Source organism: Triturus cristatus, chromosome 5_1 (assembly GCF_964204655.1).
Source record: "Triturus cristatus chromosome 5_1, aTriCri1.1, whole genome shotgun sequence".
Classification (NCBI taxonomy): domain Eukaryota; kingdom Metazoa; phylum Chordata; class Amphibia; order Caudata; family Salamandridae; genus Triturus; species Triturus cristatus.
Genome location: NC_140587.1, coordinates 486,593,442 through 486,615,047, shown reverse-complemented (window position 1 = coordinate 486,615,047; position 21,606 = coordinate 486,593,442).

Here is a 21,606-nt window from a genome sequence, read left to right as displayed (position 1 = left end):
CAAGTCCTACATTTGTGGTTGCCAGATGCTAGCCCCCCGGTGAGGGTCGTTTGAGTTTCCTTGATGGGTTTATAAGTGTGAACTAGACTGTTCCGGATAGTTTTATTTCTGCGGAAAGAAAAGAGGGGCCTATTTAGTTGTTTATCCATATTAAAATTAAGAATTTTCCAGTTTCTGTTGATGATATTTTTGATTTGGTTGCTGACATGCGTATACTGTGTAACAAACACTAGTCTATCTAGAGTAGCGTCTTGTCTCTTATTGGGTTTGTTCTGGTCCAATAAACTGTCTCGATCATAAAAACGTGCACGTTTAAGTGCATTTTTAACAAGTTTCTTTGGGTAACCCCTAGCTAGTAATTTGTTTTTGGTATTGTCAGCGTGTTTATAAAAATATTTGTTGTATGTATTTGTTAAGTTATAAGGTACATTATTTTATACCTGTTTTTATTTATTCATTCTTCAAAATGTAAAGTGTAATTCTTCCACTGGCATCTGCAGAACACAAAGACGACAACAAACCAAATTGAGCTCATTCCAGACATTTTCAAGAAGGGGCCACACACACAACACACAACACAGCTTGCTGAGGCAAGCCATCCTTACACAAAGAGCACAGTCGCTACTCACTCAAACCAGTACTTCACAAGCATCACCACCGGTGTCAGTCCACAAACTTCATAGACACTCAAACACATAATTAAACCACAAATCAGCACCAGGACAAAAGGCAACCCACAGACTGTACTCAAACCAATTGTAAATCATATTTACAAACAAAAGAGCTCTCAAAAGCAATCCAGAGACTGCACCAAGACAAGTAAAACAATCCAGAGACTGTCCCATGTTCAAAAAGACAGGCTGTAGCCCCAGAACTTTTCCAAAATACGCCGAATTACCAGTTGGCCTGGTAGAGTGTTCGCAAACACTCTGTGTCTTTACTGTATCATACTTATTCCAGAAGGCATGCCTATTACAGGGGTCTGCAGACCCACCCAATACAAGATAGGGTAAAACCCCCAAGCCTTTGCAAGAAGAGAGCAAATTACCAATTGGCCTGGCGGAACACTCGAGCGCTCTATCACCACTCACAAATTTTACTAAATACAGGCATGTTCTTCCAAGTATACCCATTCAAACAAATATCATAAGGAGAAAAATCCCCACATTACCTGCCTTTATTTATTGCAATAAAGAAACAAACAAATCCAGAATCTTGGCCAAGCAAATCCAAAATCAAGATTGCTACTTCAGCAACCTTACCAAACAAAAGTCTCCAGCCTCCAACTGCCAATCTCTTGGTTGACCTAATGGTCACTGCAAAAACGTGCGCCAAAGGAAATCTGTCGGGACCGGCCACCATCAGATCAGGAAAACCGGAAAAGTCACTTCGGTCTGCAAAGACAAGTGTCTCCTCATGCAGGGTACCTCCTCAGCAATATTACATTCTTCCATCAAGACCACTCCTTCGGGCGGCTGGGTCTCCGATGAGCCCCACGAGTCGGGCACCAAACTGTGGAAATGAGCCTTTTTAGGGGCCCACCGGTGCAGGGGTTTACCCTCATCTGTCCACGGGTCCTTAGCCCAACAAAATTGAATTCCAGCTTCCATGCCAATTTCTAAGAACAAGTTTATTCACTCATGAGTGAGACCACGTCCATACAACACCCTCAAGTGTTCCAGGAGGTAGTGGCTTGAATACACAGACCATGGTGCTTATAGACAGAGTTTTCTGCACTGGTAAGCATGTAGTTACAAATAGAAGGTAAAGGCCTACACAAGAATAACTACCGACAAACATGGGCAAATAGGAAATCACTTAGCAAAGTGGTAGGGGAAACAGGACTGCTTATATCAGTAAAGACATGGACAGTTACATTTTAAAACAGGTGCATTCTAGCAGCTACAGGCCTTTCTGAGCTCATACATTGCTTGAGCTTAGAATAGGAGTTAACTAAAGCTGATGACTCAAGCAGAATAGAAAGGCAGGCAACAGTGAAGACGGAAGAACCACATGGCTAACAAAATGCATGCCACAACCAAGATGGCTTCAGCTCATGCTAACAGCAATTATTTTCGATTTCCACACCTGGTCATCGAGTGCACCGGAGGAGAAGTGACGCACGGACACTGTGAGCGTGTCTAAGTGCGGCCGGAGGCGTGGGTGAAGAGCACCTGGATATCGGAGCACCGGAGATGGAGTAAGTCTCAGGGAAGCAGTGTGCGTGCTTTGGTGCAACCTGGGACTGTGGAGGTGATCGGATGATCATTGTTTGCACCGGAAGAAAATGAGTCTCTGCAGTGCAGTGTGCGTGTCTTAGTGCCAACTTAGACCGCTGGAAGGAATGCCTGGTGAACGTGCACTCGGAGTCAACGTAGGGACTCATCAGCGTTGTGTGTGGCTTCGTGCTAGAAGAGACCCGGAGGGTGCTGTGGTGAACGTGCACCCGGAGTAAAGTAGTCTTAGGGGCATGTGGTACGTGTGCCCTGCGGCCGCCTGAGACCTTCCTAACAGACGCGGCCAGGACCGGCAGTCCCAGAGAGCTGAGCTGCCAGGCAGAGCCGCTGCGGCCCATTAAGGAAGTTCTACACGGCAGGCCCAGTCCGTTGAAGGAGGAGAGGAGAGTGGGGTCGCGCCCCCAGGTATCGTGGAACACTACCTTGGTGGGGTGCGGGCTCGGAGGGACACTCTCTCTGCCTCTCAGTCCTTCTGGCGACGTGAGCCTTTGCTTTGGCTCAGGGTGAGGCCCTTACTTACCAAAGGAGTGGCAGTACGGGGCCAGAGTGAGAAGCTGTGATTTAAGTCATCATTGATCCGTGTGGGGGCAACTGTTTTGGAAGACGCTGACTGTCTTAATACACATTGCCAATATTGCTGCTAATGAACTGCCGAACTGTCTTATGACACCCAACAGTATTTCTGCATAACGAAGTACACGATTGTAGCACTACGAATTGCATTGTTTCTCCCTTGCAAAGTACAGGATTGCAGCGGCCCGAACTGTATTATTTCTTCATTGCAAAGTGCATGATTGTAGCTACGCATTGCATTATTCCTTAAGTGCAAAGTACATGATTGTAGCGGGGCGCATTGCAGTATTACGTCATTGCAAAGTACGTGATTGGGGTGTGACTCATTGCATTATTCCTTCATCGCGCAGTACATGTTTGTAGCAGTACGCATTGCATTATTTCTCCCATTGCAAGGTACCGGGGTGTATCGTTAAGCATTGTATCATTTCTCCTTTGCTCATCACAGGATTGTATCGTTACGCAGTGCACTATTGTCTGTCCATTGAAAAGTGTGGTTCTAGAATTACGACCAGCATAGCATTTTAAAAGCGGCGTATATCTTTTTATATAAAGTTTATACACGTTTTATCAAACTCGTGTGGAGTCCATTTGTGGGTTGCTGTGTTTGTGATTGCACTTACTATACACTCGTGCCTTGGAGAATGGCCTGGCTGCTCGTGCCAAGCTACTAAAGGGGTGAGTAGGGCTATCTAAAACGGTATCCTTACTTTGCCTAACGTTGAGTGGTGAGTCCCATGCCGCGCATTTTGTAACAGTACTGTGGCCCTGGGACTCCAGCTTCCAACAGTCTTCTATACACCTTTCCGCCTATACCACTTCTGCCCAGAGAGCTGAAGAAGATCAAGTGCAACCAGGCCCCAAGTTATCCTGGTGTCTCCGGATTGGGCACGAAGAGTTTGGTATCCCGAGCAGCAGCAGGGGACGGTCCTCCACCCAAACCTGTCCAGGCTGCATCTCCTTACGTGGAGATGGAGCAGCGGCAGTTGACGGCCTTTGACCTTCCTCCCGAAGTCTGATGTTATCTTAGCAATCAGGCATCCCTCCACTAAGACTGTATACGCCTGCAGGTGGAACAAATTTGTGCCATGGTGCACAGCAAAGGCTGTGGATCCTCTTTCTGAGGTTTTCTTTTTCCTCCTTTCTTTGGCCCAGCAGGGCTCTGCTCTGGGCACTCTAAAGGGCTACCTCTCGGTCATTTCAGCCTTCCTCAGGCTTCCTGATCAGCCTTCCTTTTTCAAGTCCCCTTTTTCCTCCTGTTCATTTCAAAATGCCCCAATGACTTGAACCTGGTCCTTACTTCTCTTATGTGCGTCCCTTTGAGCCGCTACATAACTGTCCTCTTAGGCTTCTGACCTTAAAGACTGCTTCTCTGGTTGCCATCACCTCTGCACGCAGGGTAAGTGAGCTCCAAGCTCTTTCTTCAAAACCTCCTTTTGGGGCTGTTCATCCGGACAAGGTTGTCCTTTTCACTTGTCCATCCTTTCTTCCCAAAGTTGTTACTTCCTTCCACATGGGTCAAACAATCAATTGGTCCACATTCTTTCTGCCTCTGCATCCTTTTAAAGAGGAAGAGAGGCTCCACTGTCTGGATCCAAATTGTGCGCTTTCATTTTACTTGGATCGCACAAAACAATTCCGGGTGGATGATAAACTCTTTGTTGGCCACATGGGTGCTAAAAAAGATTGGGCAGTACACAAACGGACTATCTCTAGATGGGTTGTTTTGTGTATCAAAGCTTGCTATTCTTTGGCCAAGAAGGAGCCTCCTGTGGGGCTGCATGCCCATTCCAACAGCAGCTACCACTGCTTTGGGACGGGGAGTTCCCCTCAACGACATCTGTCAGGCAGCGATGTGGGCATCTCTGCACACGCTCACAAAACACTACTGCCTGGACAGCCAAGTCCGGAGAGATGGCTTTTTTGGCCGTTCTGTTCTCCAGGACTTTCTGGTGTCAACTTGGTTCGCAGACCCTCCTCCGGTGTTGGTATTGCTGGGGAATCTATTCCAAAGGTAAGGAATCTATAACTAATTGTCTTTCAGATGAACAAGTTACTTACCTTCAGTAACAATATATCTGTAAGAGACATAGATTAGTTATAGATTCCTTACCGTCCCACCCATCCTCCCAGTTCTGCGAACTGACTTCTAGGGTTAAGGATTTTCTTGTAGTGCCCTAGTTTTGCGCACCAGTGGTGAGTGTCTTGCATGGCTTTGCGCTTCTGCTGTGGAAAGTTGTGTACAGAACTGACGTCCGCGCACGAGGGTGGGATCTAAGTAGCTGCCGCGACGTCATCCAGGCGACCACGACGCCGACAACAAAGACAGAGCCGACCGACGGCATCTTTCAACTCGCAGGGGTACTGCTGATGAAAAAATTCTCCAGATCCAGTCTGACACATGGGGATAATTCACAAGGTAAGGAACCTATAACTAATCTATGTCTCTTACAGATATATCGTTACCGAAGGTAAGTAACTTGTTCATTGGGGGCACCTCAAAGGTGCCCTGTTGGTGCATGTCTTCATAAATCTGATACTGACATATTGAGACAAGGTGTTTGATAACTATCACCATTAGTTTCAGTGAAGTCATTATGTAGCTGGGTAACTCGTAATGAGTGCCCTGTACATACCTTTAAAATGGCTTTCTGATCACTTGCAGTGACTAGCAATGCAACTAGGCATCACAAGGACATATCTGCTCATGTTGATGCACCATCACATGTACTATAATTCCCCCTGCCTTAGAGCTCCAAAGGCCTGATGTAGGTGTGACTTACTTGTCGTACATGTAGTGTATTCTGGCATTGTACGCAGGGAGTGGTCAATGTTCTTTCAGAATGGTTTGCACCATTTCCCACATCCTACAAAGGCAGTCTGCATGCAGTTTGAGTGTGGGTCCCTTTGGGTGGCATAATACATGCTTTAGCCGTTAGGGACCCTCTTTAGTACCCATGCCCTGGGTGCGAGGGGTGCCATTTACAAGGATCTTACAAGGGTGCTAAAGTTCCTGCCAATTGCGTTACAATTAACATTTGCTTCGTTTTATGGAAAGAGCACTGGGGCCTGGTAAGCACGGTCCTAGTGCACTTCCAATCAAAAGCATCAGAGAGCACAAAGTGGTGGTGACCATGGGAAAAAGATGTACTTTCCTACAACCGCTTCTAAGCATTCAACGTTGAAGGTTGCAAAGCTTTCACTCAACATCAAAATGCTCTTCAATAAGATCCCTCACCTTGTCCATAATCTCAGTCTGGGAGAAGAATCCTGTGGCACCCTTGACATTGAGGTGTAGTATTCTGATGTGGAAAGTCTGTAAAACACCATCGTGAGACAGCACCTTCAATGGCAGTACATAGGGCTTTACATGTGCTGGCCACAAGAATTAGCAAGCATTTGCAATGCAATCGGTCTCGCCTTTAGTACCTTATATGTATTTAGCTATGCTGCACATTAGCCTGGGTGCTGAAACATCTACTGTACTTTAACATGGTGGAATGTAAGCACCAGACTGCGTGACACGCCAGGTATGGGAACACATGGAGAGAACTATTGCCTTTCAGCAGGAAATGGTATAGTCCAAAGCTCCGTTTTTAATATAAAATCAGGGCTTTCGGTGGTCATATCACTGAAAATACAAGATTTAAAAAAAATATTGTCTACCGGTGCTCGTGGAAGACAATTTGTATGGACTGGAATCTAGAGAATGCTAAAGTGATTCTGGTATTTTACTGACCTCTACTGGTTGTTTTCTATCAAGAACGTTAAATAGAGGCAGTTGCCAGAAAATTTAAAAAAAAGAAAGTCCCTCAGCAGAAAGCAATTCTGGTATTTTCTGTAGTAGGGGATCTCTGTGTATAGTCATAATCATGTGAATAGTCCCGCCCATGTGCGTGGACCCCGGAGCACTTCAAGAGGAGATTGTGAGGCGAGCACCTCCACTTGCACTGGAGGGCTTTCTGAGACAGCTGAATCCTGTCCTCCCAATTCCCTCATCTCTGGTCCCACTGATCCTCCAGACATTCCTGCAGAGGCCGCATGTGGAGGCGTGCATGTGGAGTGAGGAAGATGCAAGACGCCATGGAACCCAGGGTAGAAGATACCGCCCTTACTGTCAGCGAGGGAATGGTCATGAGAGCCTGAGCCTTCCGAAGGATTGATAAGCGTCTCTCCTCCAAAGGACACACGCCTTGCGTGTATCGATGGAGGCTCCCAGATACTGCAGACACTGTAAAGGAGTCAGGACAGACTTCGAAAGATTGATGTGTAGATCTAAACGATTCAGCAGAACGGACGTCCTGTTGCAATGCAGTTGTGCCTCCTGAAACTTGGCCGCCTTTATCAGCCAGTCATCCAGGTATGGATAGACGAACACCTTGTTCTTCCGGAGGTGTGCTGCGACTCCCGCCATGCATTTTGAAAGTCCTGGGTGCTGACTTCAGGCCGAAGGGAAGCACTGCATATTGATAGTGATTGTTGCCGACCAGGAACTGTAGGAACTGCGATGTTTCCTTGCTATGGGCACATGAAAATATGCGTCTTGCAGATCTATTGCGCATAGCCAGTCTCCCTGATGCAGCTGAGGGTAGATCTGGTGCAGGGATAACATGCTGAACTTTTCTCTGCGGATCCATTTGTTCGCTTGTCGCAAATCGAGAATGGGTCTGAATTCGTTCTTGTCCTTCTTGCGTACGAGAAAGAACCTGGAATATAGACCTTGTCCCCTCTGGGCAGGAGGAACCAGTTCTATCACCCTTTTTCTTAATAGGGTATCGGCCTCCATCTGAAGTTCGCGCAACCGGTATTGTGAGCGAACTGGTGGCATCAGTGGAGGAGGGGTGGTGAAACGTAGACGGTATCCATTGCGAACAATATTTAGCACCCAATTGACCTGAGTTATCTTTTTCCACTCTGCCAGATAATTTTGAAATCTTCCCCCCACCGCAGTGGGCAACAGAAGAGGGGGAAGTAACCTTTCAGGGCTTGGAACCCGCTGGGGCCTTATTCCTTGGTGTCGACTGCTGGTTAGCCCTCCCTCTCGACTGGCGTTTTTGAAACGGCTAAAATGACCGTTGAAACTGTTGCTGTTGTTGCTGTCCAGACTGACGGTCCTGCCTGCGCTGGAATCGTTGAGGAATAACGCAGTTGGAAAGAGCGGAAATTCCTATGCTGCTCCTTAGGCTTTCCCAAGCCAACCGCTTTGAGTGTCTCAACCTCAGCCTTCATGCGGGCCATTTCCTCATCCGCATGGGAACCAAAGAGGGTGGTACCTGAGAAAGGGAGGTTTGCGATGTGCTGCTGAGCCTCCGGTTTTAAGGAGGTGAGACGCAACCAGGAATGCCGTCGGAGAGCAACGCCATGGCAATACCCATGGGCTGCCAGGAGAGGGGTGTCCGCTGCCGCACTGATAATCTGATTAGAGACCATCAGTCCCTCGTTGAGTATCTCCTGGAAATCCTCACATTTGTCCCTAGGTAGGAGGTCCATGAACTGGTGAAGAGACTCCCACAAGGAACGGTCATAACGGCCCAGCAGGGCAGTAGAACTAGCCGCCTTCATCGATGTGGCTGCGGTGTTGCCGAATTTCCTCCCCGCAGAGTCCAGCTTATGGCTTTCCTTGTCCGGAGGGACTGTAGTCGAAGGGGCCGTAGCATGCTGCTTCATCGCCGCCACCACGATGACTGAATCCGGGAGGGGGTCCACCCGAAGGAATGCAGGGTCTGAGTCCGGGGGACGGTATTTTTTCTGGTGCCTTGAAGGCGCCGATTTCACCGAGGCAGGCGTAAGGAACAATTCCATCGCCGGTTCCTCCAGCCCGGGCACCAAAGGAAGCAGAGGACCCGAGGTTTGCCTCTGTTGTAGCGTTTCAAAAAGCACCGATTGTTGGACTTGGCCCTTTTTCCCTAAAATGTTTTGCTTTTCCCCCTAGCCTTTTACCATGTGTGAGAAAATACCTGCTGCGCAATGGTGTACGCAGGTTTCTTTTGACCATTGTGTAAAATGTCACATTTAGAATGGACGCCATTCCTGTCTGCACATGTGCCACCTGACTGAGGTGGGTTAGCGGTCTAGTGTCTGAAGTGACAGGGTGCCCTACACCTCCCCCACCGTGACAGTTGGGACTGAAACTGCCAGGAGCCTTCTGGAAGGTTCTAGCCCTTTCTGGTAGGTGGGAGGAGGGGTGTATATATAAGGGGGGCTGTGCCACCATGTGCTCAGACGGAGCGTGGACCTGAATGTGAGGGGACACTGCCAGGAGGTACCGCCGCTTGGGCCTGTGTGCTGGCCCCTGTGCCCAACTGTAACCCCTCCGCTGTCCACAGGGCTAGTGAGAGCACCGCTGCTGGAGTAAAGACTGCTGTATCAGGAGGAGTGCCACGTTACAGAGGATGACCGTTCCTAGGAATTGTGGCCCTGTTCTGATGAGTGCCCACTGACTGCTGATCTTGCCCAGTAGTGCCTGCTGCTCTCCTGCTTAGCGCCTCTTGATTGCTACAACCCTGCTTCGTGGGACCAAGCGCCGTGGAGCGCTATATAGTGGATTGGCCGATACTCCCAGGAGATGAGGAGCGCTATCTTTTGTCCCTGAGGCTGCTGGTGGGACCTTGCGCCTCGTGAGCGCTACATCTCAAGTGCCAGGAGAATAGGAGTGTCTGTCCTCTGCAGTGCTGGGCTGGGAAAGCGCTATATTTCTGTGGACTGTGCCTTCCAGCGCATGGTGAGCGCTATATTTTACTCCCCCCGAGAAGGAGGTGAGGCTGGGGAGAACTGCTTATTTAAACAGAGCGGGAGCCCACCCCGCGTGATTGTCGCCTTTTGCCTTATTGGAAACGGCGGGAGCCCACCGTGCGTTTCGGCTGCACTTTAAAATGGCCAAGATCACCGCCGTGGCCCGTGCCGCGTGCCTGCATACTTAAAAACCAGCGGGAGACCACCCCGCGGTTTTGGCGCCTCTGAAATTATTTTAAAACTGAGCGGGTGCCCACCCCACGTTTTGCCGCACTTTAAGATTGCCCGCAATCACCGCTGCGGCCGAGCCGCAACGAAAGGAACTGCCTGTTTGAATACTGAGGGTGCCTACCCTGCATTTTGCCGCCCTCGCGGGTGCCCACCCCGTACTTCAACTTCGCCGCAAATCACCACCGCAGCTCGGGGATTAGCTGGGGCCGCCGCTATGCCTGCGGCGACCCGGAAGAAGAAGAGACCTCGGCTGAGCCGGCCGGAAGTGGGTGGGGGCTCTCCGTGAGTAGAGGAGAGCCCCGAGAGGAAGCGGGATCTTCATCGAAGTTCCGGGTCCCAGGAGGGGGCCCGGGTGAAGTCCCGGAGGGCGCTGCTGCTGGCGGGGCTCCCGTGTTTGACAGGGAAGCCCCGTGCCTGCCGCCTAGGAATCAGGGGAAAGCAGCCTTCGGGAGAAGTACGGCAGAGGGGCGGGGGCTCGAGGCACAGCGAAGTTCCCGCGTGCTGGCCGCCGCACAGAGGAGAGCCCGGTGAGTGGGGCTCAGTCAGTCCATGGTCGGGGTTGTGTCGGGTCACATTGCCGGTGCCCGGCCCCGGTACCTGGGATTTTAGAACCATACAGCAGTGCCGCAGTTGCAGGCCGCTGCACAGTTGTGGGCCACATCACTGGGGATTTCAGAGTCCCAGAGGGGACTCCAACGTTACGGGAACTTGCTGCACTCTGCACAGCTGCCCCGCAGGATAGGGGGCAGCTGCACCTAATGGGCACTGGTGGTTTTGGAGTCCAAGGTGGGCTCCAGTGGCTCGTGTAGCGTCAGTGCTTTTTTGGTGGCATTGCATTCCTCAGGAGGGACGAGAGAGGAGTGAGAGGCCCTAGCACTTTGCGCACCGGGCATATACTTGTGAGACCTGTTGCCCCCCATGACTCATTGCTACTACGGGTGTGTGCTCGTTATGCCCAACACTACGCAGGATGTGATTCATGCCTAATGTGTTTATCCCCCAGGAGAAGGGCATGATATATTTTGGTAAACCTACTGTTGCCTCTCTGCTTATTGGAGGTATTGCCTTCATGGGAATATGCTTATGGCCAATGGGACTCATGGGGGCTGTACCTAATGTCTTTCTATGCCCAATGTGACCTATGCCTATTTTCTTATGCAGAGTGTAATGGTTTTCTGCTCCATGCTAATGCGGTTATAGGTCAATGTTGATGCCTATGCTAATTCCACGTTATGCCCACTCTGACTGAGGCTAATGTAATGAGAAGTACTGTTAGGCTAATGTATGCCTCGCGCCGGGATTAACGCTAATGATAATGGTTTCCCCTTAGGCTTACATCATTGGTGTTCTGCCTAACTTGTTTTTCATGCGAAGTAGGCCTAATGTTCACATGTTTATGCTCACAGGTGTATGCCGATTGATAATGCTTTATGTTTATGGCAATGATGCTAAGGCTAGGCATAATGGACTTATGAAAATGCTGTGTTGCTAATGATGTTGCAGTTATGCAAATGTCAGGATACTCTGCGGAGTCCCTGATCTTGCCAGACGGTACTGGCGGTTCTACCCTTATTGATGGTGTTTTGCATTTATTACACGTACTCTTGTGATGGTTCTGGCAGCAGCCCAATTGGCCCTGCCCTGTAAATAGTCCCCTCTGTATATGGCTACCTGGTGCTAGTTAGCGCCGTGTTCACATCTGTGATTGCATCCTACTGTGTTTGATTTAATACACAAGTTATTTTTCATGCAACCTGGTGTGGAGTCTCTTTTTGTAGTGTGCCCTGTGTGTCACCTGTGTGTGCTGCGCGGAAGCTTTACACTTTTCCTCCGGAGTTTGGCCCGCCTGCTCTGCACCGTGCTACCCGTGTCTAACACCGATGTAGTAGGAGTGGGCACAGACAGTGCAATGCCCAGTTTCGCCGCTCCCCTCACCAGAACCTCCTGAAATGTGGCAATGTCATCGACAGGTGAAACTCTCGGAGGTGGAGAGTCCGACAATGTGGGCGAGTATCCCCCCCCCCTAGAGGACGCCATGTCCCTAGTATATCGAGAACATGATCTCTCGTGGCGATGGCGAGACCTTGTATAGGAACGGTGCCTGCTGCGAGAGCGATGTCTTGGCCGGGACCGTGATCTTGGCCTTCTCGGTTCTGCAGGGATCACGGGCACAGGTGGAGCTGGAGGCGGAGGAGGAGGCGGCGGAGCAGTTTTAGGTGGTGGCGGAGGAGTAGGAGTCCTAGGCCGCATAGGCGACGGACTTGGAGCCAAAGGCTGAGCAGGTTCCAGTGTCCTAGTTGGAGAACAGGTCCTGGAATACTCAGAGTCCAAGGTAGCTACTTCCCTTCACCATTTGCAGGGTGGTCTTGAAGAGGGAGCCCTGGATGTAGTGCCCCTCGACGGCAAGCGCCGATGTAGTCGTGATCTAGAACTTGCAGACGTTGAAATGCTGACCACAGAGGGAGACTGGTCTCTTGACGTTGAGCTACGATGGTACCTCGACATGGACTGTCCACTTCTCGATGTCGAACCTCTCCTTGACGTCGAGCTCCTTCCTGACGTTGATCTTCTCCTCGACGTCTACCTTCTTCTCCTCGATGCCGACCTTCGTGTCGACTTCGACGGTGAGCGGTGGTGTCGCCTCGACGGCGAGCTTCGTTGTCTCCTAGACCCAGATCGACGGCGATGTTGACTGGGATGTCCTTGACGTCGACCTCAGCCGAGGCCTCGACGTCCTTCCCCTCGACGTCGATCTTGTACGTCGCTTAGACCCAGAGCCCTGAGTCGACGGGAAGCATGTCGTCGTCATACCTGGTTTTGACATCGATGTTGTCGCCTTCGACGTCGACCGGGACTGGCTTCGTTTTTTTAGCCTTTTGTCGACTGGGGAGCCCCCCAGAAGCCGACGCATGGGTTGTGGAGGAGGAAAGGCTCTCTCCTTGCCCAGATGTCCCACCTGCAGCCTTTTGTCTTCTCTGCTCCATGCCTTGAAGACGAATCTTCTCCCTGTCACGCAGGTTCCTCCTGGAGAAGGATTTACAGATGGCGCAGGATTCAGCAACATGTGAAGAAGGTAGACAGAATACAAACAATGTGGGAGTCCGACTTGGCCTTCTTCCTGCCACATTCAGGGCACTTGTCAAATAAAGATGGCATTATGACAAGAAAAATGTGGGCTAACTGCCCAAAAAAGACAGCAAAAGGAAGGGAAAGGCCAAAGACGTCGAGTAAAACACTCAAACTAACTTTAAAGCTTAATAATTGAAAGATATACCACTAAAGGTAGGGCTCAATGCTCCAGGATCCTGCTAGCAGGACCCGGAAAAAAGAACTGAAAGTAAATGGCCTTTGGCTGTGCATCATGGGATACCAAGGGTCTCTGGAAGGATTCTTAAAGGCACGGTATCCATTTACAGACATATAATGGCAGCCTATGGGGCTTGTCTGTCCAACCCTTCATCTCTATCATGAAAAAGGGATTTTTGTGAAGGGGAGTTTCTCTATGTGAAACTTAGTAAAATAGTTAAATTTAACTGTAACCTGTCTATCTTTTTCACTTCAGGATGAAGTAATGGCCAGAGTAGCCTAGTTTTTTCCAGGCTGCATTATTGTCTTTTATTATCTCTTAAGTGTCTATGCAGGACTGCAGAAGAAGACAACTTAAGAGACTATCTATTGAAGTGCTCCGAGGTCCACGCACATGGGCGGGACTATTCACATGATTATGACTATCACAGAGATACCCCTACTACAGAACTGGAGTTACAAGTAAGAAACTACTCCTTACTGACCTCTAGTGGTCCTTTTTTATTAAGACAGTTGAATGAATAAATGAAGGAACATTTATAAAGCTCATGGTTACACAGGGGCATCCCAGCGCTAGGCACCATGTCAAATACTGCGGGAAATTAATGAAAGAAAGGTTTTCAATAGTTTCCTGAACTTAAGATACTCGGGTTCCGAGTGAATATGAATAGGGATAGTGTCCCAGAGTCTGGATGCGTTGTATGTGAACAGTCGGCCTCCACCCCGTGCCTGTTTAATCTTAGGAACTGATAACAAGCCTTTATTCCCAGACCTAAGGGCTCTATTAGGTGCATAGGGTAGGATCCAGGAGCGAATCAGGGGCGGACCTTTTCCTGAGACTGTCTTATGAGTAAAACATAGAGCCTTAAATGGAACTCTTTCCTGAACTGGGAGCCAGTGCAGGGTTGCAAAGGCAGGCCTTGCGGAGGAGCGTTTGGGAATGTTCAGCAGCATACGGGCCTCGCAGTTCTGCACTATTTGTAGTTTTTTGATAGTGGCCTGGGGAGCTCCAAGATATATGGCATTAGCGTAGTCTAGCCGTGATAAGACGAGGGCCTGCACCAACAGTCGTCTTGCAGCAAAGGGAAGCATGGGGAGCACCTTTCTAAACCTTCTCCGTAAGCCATAACAATTCCCTGCCACTTTATGCGATTGCTCTCTAAAGTCGTGGTTGCAATCGATCCAAACTCCTAAACTCTTTATTTGTTTTTTAGGAACAGGGGGGGACCTAGGCAACTAGGCCAAAGATGCTCTACATTTGGGGGTGCCAATTTCCCCAATAGGAGTTCTGTCTTGGATCCGTTAAGTTTCAAAAAGGAACCACTCATCCAATTAAAAACTTTCTCCAGGCAATTGGCAAGATCAGGGTCTCGCTGGTTGGATTGCTTCAAAGAAATAATTAACTGTGTGTCGTCAGCCTATGTGACGATCTGTCCCCCAAATGAATGTGTACTATTTCCGCTAGAGAGCTCATGTACACGTTGAACATCGTGGGGCTCAGGGAAGATCCCTGTGGGACCCCACAAATCAGCGGAATATGGTTCAAAGAGCATTCCCCTTCAAAGACTGTATAGACCCTGTTTTGGAGAAAAGACTAACCATTTTAGTTAGTGCCACTCCGGTCCCTCCGACCTCCCGCAGTCTATGTATCATAAGATGATGATTGACAGTGTCGAAGGCCGCGCTGAGGTCCAATAGGATAAGAGCAGCGCAGCCTCCATTGTCAAGAGTCTTCCTGATTTCCTCTACTGCAGCCAATATAGCTGTCTCAGTGCCTTGTTGGGGTCTAAATCCAGTCTGCGTAGGGTGCAGACGGTTGTTGTCTTCCAAGAAGGCTGATCAAATCTAGTTGATATACTTCTCTGCTAGCTTACTAACTCCTGGTAGTAAAGAGATGGGCCGGTAGTTTCCCCAGTTATCTGGATCCAAGTTGGTTTTTTTTAAAGTGCTTTCACCCTAGCATGTTTCCATTGCTGTGGCACAATCCCAGTTTTGAGTGAAGTGTTTATACAATCAAGTATAACTGGTGACACCACCGCCGAGATTTTATGGAGGATAGTAGGGGGGCGGGATCTAAGGGGGAACCTGATTTAAGCTCTGAGCAGCTTTTGTAAAGTGTTGAGGTCCATCAGATCAAATTCCTCCAGGAAGATGGGGATATCGGGAGTGATTATATCACTAGGGGCAGGCATTTGTTGAGCAGAGATAGGGGGAGAGGAATCATAAATAGTTTGAATCTTTTCTGAAAAGAATTTGATCACACCGCAATTTAGCATTGTAGAAGCCATTAAGGGAAGCGGGGGGGGGGTAAGAAGAGAGTTGGCAATATTAAAAATCTCACGCGGAGAATTTGCCGATAAACTTTTTCCCTGATAGTAAAGGGCTTGAGTATTTTTAATTTAATTTTTATACATTTTTATCGCTTCATGGTACTTTATTTTGCTAGCAGCAGATAAGTCATTCCTCCACTCCAACTTTCTTCGTGCCTTTTGCATGTCTGTTTTAGCTGGCGTAGTTTTAGGGAGTACCAGGGATTTTATTTTGCTCCCATCTTTTCAGAGATTTGCTTTTTAGGGAGAACACAATTAAGTGCATGCTCGAGCCAATTATTAAGGTTATCTGTAGCAACAATGGGGTTAGGATGGGATGTGGGAAGAGTATTTTTAAGATTGTTGGTCAGTGCATCCAAAGGAAGTTTCGACCACCTGCGAACAACTTTGGTGGTTCTGACAGTAAGCGGGTTAACATCTGGTAAGATACAGTTAAAAGGGAGTAAGAAGTGGTCAGACCACGAAATGGGGACAGCATCCTCTACCGCAAGGTTATTTATATTAGAAAAACTAGGGTCCAGCAAATGGCCCTTAGTGTGGGTGGGCCTGTTTACTTTTAGCATAGATTTAAACATTGCAAGTTCGTCAGCTAATTCTAAAGGGGTGGTGGAGAGGTCATCATCAAAATGAAGATTAAAATCACCCAAAATTGTAAAATTAGGGGAAGCACTGGCTAGATTTGCTCCCACATCCGGTAGGTCCTTCTTAAAAAGTTCCAGCGGGCCTGGAGGTCGATAGACCAGAATCCCTGAAAAAGTGTATGTAGGTGATAGATCAATCACAAAAGACATACTTTCACAATCGGGCACAGGATTTGCAGTGGTTCTACACGCAAAGATATCCTTATGGATTATGGCCAAGCCGCCTCCGTGACCTATATTGCGGTCAAGCCTTTGGATGACATAGTTAGGGGGCAGAGATTGGACAATATCAAAGTCTGTGTCTTTGTTAAGCCAAGTCTCGGTTAAAAATAAAACATCAGGATTTCTCTCTTCAAGAAGGTAAATTTCAATAGAATGTTTAGGGAGCGAGCGCAGTTGAGCAAATGCATATTAACCTGCCTTTTAATAGCAGAGCTTACTGGACTGTATTTTGAAGTTTGGAAGTGAAATTTGCAGTAGATACAATGCGCGCAAGCATTATCAGGGGGCATGGCACAGTTACTGTCTGCTTCTCTTCTAAGGTCATGGAATTGAAAGTGATTCTTCTCCTCTCAAAACCGGCAGGGGTTCCTGCCTCTGGCCCCGTATGGGCGCGGACAGGCGCAGACGGGCTTGCCTTAGGCGCGCCTTCGGCAGTTGAACAGAAAAACAAGTCCCTAAGCAGAAGCAGGCAAGTCCTAGGGCAGATCTCCTGAGCCCACAAAGTACATACACATACTAGTATATACTAATATATAAATATATACTAAAGTATATACAAGAGGTCTCGAATGCTCGACCTAAAAAGGGGGATTGAAATGGGTTCCCTAAGAACTCTATAATAATCCTCTTAATTACTAAGTTGAGAAAAACGGGAGAAGCTCCAGTAAACAATTCCTTTGACCAGGGCTTTAAGTGAGTAGAGTCCCTCTGGGTCTCAGACCTGGTAGTAATTAAAAACAGGAATTGAAACTGGTCCTTATTGGGTTCTATATTCATGTCCTTACCTTTACTGCTAAAAACACTGATCAATTTGGGAACATTGAATGTAAAAAAAATGTTAAGGTAATCCATGTCAGCGATTTAGTTTCAGGTTATCATTCACATGTTTTACTTAATATTCCTTTCCTTAAGAGTGTTACTATTTCCAGGATGTTGTGTTTCTGTACTTTTTCGTGTAGCATATTACTCTTGCATATTCTATACTTTGAACTGAGTTGCCTCCAGATGTTTATAATGGGCCACGTTTGAGAGCTCACAGTCTCAAAATTGAAATATTTTCAGTTTCAATTATTTACAATAAAATCATTGCTTTTGCTTATTTATCTAAAATAGCTAATAGCCATTGATAAAACTAATAGTCCTTGCTGGTTTCAGGTGTATCTCAGTTGTGTTATATCTCTGGATGCACCAACAGAAAGCTCAAAGGAGCACAAAAGTACCAGACGGTGGCACACTACGGGAATCTCAGAAATGTCGTTTAAATGTTTAAGGTACACCCTTTATCATGTATGCAATGCCCCTTTTAAAGGCCCCACACTTGTCATCCCAATTAAAGCCCTAGCAGTCCATCTCCCACTGCTCTTCCTGCAACCATAGCCCACAGTAATGCTTCTGGCAACCAGTCAAAACACGCCTAGTGCATCAAATGGGACAAACATTTTGGGGATCTTTGAATGGAGCTAAGTGTCCCAAGTACCCTTGAAAAAAGGTGTGGTCTCTGTAACTTAGGGCGTGACCAAATACATGTGAACTAGAAACCTGGGCTTCACAAATTCATAGTCTTACCAGACAAAGAATTAGCAATCTCACCATTTAGGGTCATAAACACTTGAGAAGGTACATGTCAAATTTAAGCGGCCCAATACCAACCTCCGTCTGACTGCAAGACAGCCATTTATTGAAATGCTACAAGCTAACAACTCTTGAGTGAAAAGCAGAAATCCGTGTGCCACAAGCTTTCAGGAAAAATTACAGACTCCTGACAAATGGCACAGGGCTCAACAACAAAAGCTTGTCTAGTGTTTTGGGGGAATATCTTACCTGTTTAACTCAAATTGAGCCTGGATGTCACAGATTACACCTGATTTTTTTTAAAAAGCTCCTGGTTTTGTTTTCATCAGTTAAATCCAAAACCAAGTTTAGGGGTAAGTCATGGCGGAAGCATAAATCCAATATGGGATGTTGTCCTATACCCAAGATCCCCCACCAGAAAAAAAGCCTCTAGTTATACTTGCAAAATGATGGACACCTCACTCTTATAGGAAGCTGGCTTTCTATATAGTGTACTAAAAATAACACTGTGCAGAGTCCAGTGAGTCCCCAATTAGTTTACAGAGGCTCAAGTAGATAATACTAACGCTTTCTTGTGGTAGTGTGGGCGAGCAGTTAAGCTTATCAGAGGGTAGTGCCAAGCATTTGTCTCTCAGAGGCAATAAACCAGATACACACTCAAAGAATAAATCCAAGACCAATTTAGAAAAAGAACACTTATTTTTATATCTATTTCAAACTCAAGAACTTTGTCTCAAGCCAAGTACAGTTTTCAATAAAAATATGCACAGGTAAGTAAAGCATTTAAATCTGTGCGCATTTACGCGCAATACAATCCGATGGGAGGAAAAGTCAAAGATGCATATAAGGTGGGTGCAGTTGGTTTCAGGGGTTCACCTTCTGGAATCTGAATAGTAGTATGCTAAGGTTCAAAGTACTACCAGCAGTTTTTCGGGAACCGCCCGGGTTCTACCAGGAGCAGGGGACTGGTGAGGCTCTTAACCGGCACGCTCCGGATAAGGATCGCTACCTGAAAACAGGCTGCAAGTCGGAGGTCTCCCAAACAGGGGCTCAGGCTGCATGGGGTCTTGGAGCACGTGGGCACAGCCAGTTCATCAGGACCTGGGCTGGAGGGCTCTGGAGCAGAGTGGTTTGGTCGGCTGGACTGGTGCGCAAAGATGCAAAGAAGACAAACAGCTGGAGAAATCAAGGCAGCTGGACGACTCTCAAAGCGAGTCTCAATGATGCTGACATCCCTCGATGGCTGCTTGGTACTGGTGCAGTCAGAGTCCAGAGTGGACACTCACGGTCAGTGTTTAGTTCAGTGCGTTGGGTACCTCCGGGGTTGGTGCTGCACGGCTCTGGTTGGTCCTGGTGTCTCCACACTCAGAGAGACAGATCTGACCTTCCAAAGCACTAGTAGCTTTTCCTGGTCATCTGCGGCGTTGAACGGGCCGGAAAGCTGCAAGGCAATGGACCGGACTGTGCTTGTCTGTGCTTGTCTGTGCTTGCGGACTGCAGGTGAGTAGCTTCTCTCCTCCAAGGGAGACTTTCGGTGTTTGGAGAAGTGTTGGCAGGCTACCCAAGGCTTTGGTAGTGAGTCATTGTTGCGATTGTCGAGAGAGTACTAATGACGGTAGAGTTTCGCGCCAAAGTTCTGCTACTGTTCTCACCAGACAGTGACTCTTCTTTGTCCTTCTGTTGAGCCACCTAATCTGAGCTCTTGAGTACAGGGGTGCCACCTAAATCCTCAATTTAGGAGCGTAATGGGGAGTGACGGGTAGTAGCCAATGGGTTACCTACCTTTAGAGAGTCTACACCTTTTATATGACCACTTCCTGTTAGAAGTAGGAATAACCCTGACCCTATAATGCTAATTCCATCCAAAACAACATGGAGGAATCTGAAAACTGGGGTCCACATCATCTGGCCTGCCCTAGGGGTGGTGCTGACTGAATGTGGGCACACCTGTAGGAAAGTAGGGTCTGCTTTCATGGTCACCCCCACTTTTGCTGGTGTAATTATGTTTTCTGACTGCGATCCTGCTAACCAGGACCCCAGTCTTTATGCTTCTTCCCTAAATTGGACATGGTGAGTACTTGGGTACACTCCAGATTGGCTACTGGTGTACCCTGATAAGTCCCTAGTATATGGGACTAAGGTACCCAGGGCATAGGTACACCAGAGGTCTCCCATGGGTGGAAGCATGTATTATGCCACTCCTGAGAGACATTGCAAGTTGTGACTCCAGGCCTGCCATTGTAACCTGTGTAAGTTGGTGCTAGCACTATATACAACAGATATAGGTTTCCCTATATCTGTGTTCACTACACTTAAAACCTATAAGTCACCCCTAAGGTAGGCCTTTCAGTCCTGAAGGCAGGGTGCTGGGTCCTAAGTGTGAGGGTGCACCTGTATGAGCAGGGCACCCCTACAACCTTCGGAGGCCATTCTGCCGGGTTGTAAGTGCATCAGCCATTACGACATATAGAGTGGCCATGCGTCATTACGCGAGGACCATCTTTAAACTGGCTCTAACAAACCCTGTCATGTTTGGTATCAAACATGTTCTAATCATACCCCCACACCATGAACGGTGTGGAGATATGGTTCCATGCACTCTAAAGCTACTCCGGGAGGCCCTCAGTGCTCCCAGCACCTGTCTTCCAGAACCGGACAGCAAGCTAGGGCTGCTGCCGACCAGAGACATGTTTCTGCCCTCCTGCTGCTGAGCCAAGCTCGAGCAGGGGAAGGCAGAACAAAATATATTCTGTCACAGGGAGGTGTGACCACATCCCAGACAGGATTTAGTGTATTGTGACAGGGTGAAGGCACTTGCCAATGCCACTGAGACTGCTTGAAGGGCACATTTGAAGCCTTCCTTGAATACTGCTGTTCAAACCAGTTCAGGGAGCCGTTGGCTCCCGCTCTGGTGCAAAACTGGACAAAGGACATGGGAGTATCCACCCCACTGTCCAGCCCCTCCTCTGCGAGGGACCCTTGAATCCTGCCAACCCTTTCCTAAGGGTACTTAAGGGCTTACCTGTGGGTGGGTCCCTAGGGTCTTCATGGGACAAGATTCAGATCAAATACCACTTCAACTTCGACCATCTGGACACTCTGGACTTCGCTTTTGGGAACCAAGACTGCAACAGGAAAGATTCCTGCTGCTCCTGGTCTCATCATCCTGCTGGTCTTCTGCAATGTCTGTGCCCGTGCTCCATACAGGTTCTTCACCAGGCCTGTGGACATCCATGACACCCGAAGGAATCTCCCTTGTAGTTGAGTCACTCCCTTGTATCTGCAGGAACTGCAACGCAGCTGACCAGTCTCCTGATCCTGGGCTCCCAACTGACTCCGAAAGGCTCAGCAACACAGGTGGTGGTTCTGCAACTCTTAAGGCCTGCACTGTCTTTATATCGAGTTTGAGGCAATTATCCCTCATCGGAACACCCGTGTACCGCGTCGAATGCCATTGCCAAGGCTTGTTGATCCTCCAAGAAGATTCAACCTCAAGCAACTGTTGCAGCCAAGATCTTTGCCCTCACCGCTTCCTCTCCACTGTGGGCCTCCTTCATTGGTGAGCTGCTCGAGGTACTCTTACGACTCCTGTGCCTTCGGCTTGTGGGTCCTCTTGAGGGTCTTCTTCGGTTCCAGTGGCCTTCCCTGCTTGCTCGGGGCCTGCTCTGGCTTATCTGGTCATGGTGAGTCACTTGGACCTTGTTCGTCGTCGTCATTGTGTGCTGCTGCCAAGGCTTGTTGGTGCCCCTGCAGGACACTGAC